The 959-nt window shown below is 66.8% G+C and overlaps 1 protein-coding gene across 2 annotated transcripts in view; it reads right to left on the bottom strand.

Annotated features, from left to right (window-relative positions):
- WDPCP (WD repeat containing planar cell polarity effector) overlaps window positions 1-959 on the bottom strand; it is a 287,418-nt gene that overhangs the window by 201,700 nt on the left and 84,759 nt on the right. The window lies entirely within an intron of this gene.

The raw sequence follows: 959 nt of genomic DNA on the forward strand, positions 1-959 counted from the left end.
GGTTTCATGGGTGGTGGTGGGTGAGTGGATGTCCCCAGGGCTGTGGGGGGTGAGGACCTGACCCAGATCGGTGCGGCTTGCTAGACTGGCTTTGCACCAGAGTAGGTCACACGGCTCTGGGAGGCATACACAGGAGCCGTACCTCCCAGAGCTGTGTGACCTGGTCCGGTGCAAAGCTGGACTAGCAAGCCACATGGGGCTAAGCCAGGTCTCACTGCATGCCACCTTCCTGCAGGAACAGCAGAGCAGAGGTGGGACCCAGCGCAGCGTGCAGGGACCGCATGCTGACTCCTGCCGACCCTGGGGCTCCTTCGCCACCTGTCCAGGCCAGTCCCCCAGCAGCAGGACCTGGTGCAGCACGCGGGGACCACCGTGTACCAGGCCCAGCCGGGTCCTGTCAGCCCTGGGGGCCCACTCTGGCAGGCCGGGCTGGTCCTTTGGTGGCAGGTCCCGGCGCAGGACATGGTGACCGTGCGCTGGGCCCAGCCCAGTCCTGCCAGCCCTGTGGCTGCTCGTGCTGCCTGGTTGGGCCGGTTCCGCAGCACGCAGCACATGGTCCTGCATGCCACAGGACTGGCCTGCCTGGGAAACACGAGCAGCCCAAGGGCCGGCAGGACCGGGTTGGGCCTGGCAGGCAGTCACAGCGTTGTGTGCCGGGCCCTGCTGCCAAGGGACTGACTCGGCCAGGCAGCAGAGGGTCCTTAGGGCTGGCAGAACCTGGCTGGGCCCAGCACATGGTCCCCAAGAGCTGGGAGCAGCAGGCTCAGAGTGCCCCACTCCCGCTGCTGCTGTGAAAAGTAAGTTATGGGCCCTGGGTGGGGGGGCTGGTGCCCTCCAGGGGGGAGCTGGTACCCTGAGCTGGGGAGCTGGGGCACTGTGGGGAATAGAGGCTGTGGCCCTCCAGGGGGAAGGTGGGCTCCTATCGGGGGGGACATTTCATGTGCTGTGTGGTGGGGCTG

This window comes from Alligator sinensis, unplaced genomic scaffold, assembly GCF_000455745.1.
Source record: "Alligator sinensis unplaced genomic scaffold, ASM45574v1 scaffold219_1, whole genome shotgun sequence".
NCBI lineage: Eukaryota > Metazoa > Chordata > Crocodylia > Alligatoridae > Alligator > Alligator sinensis.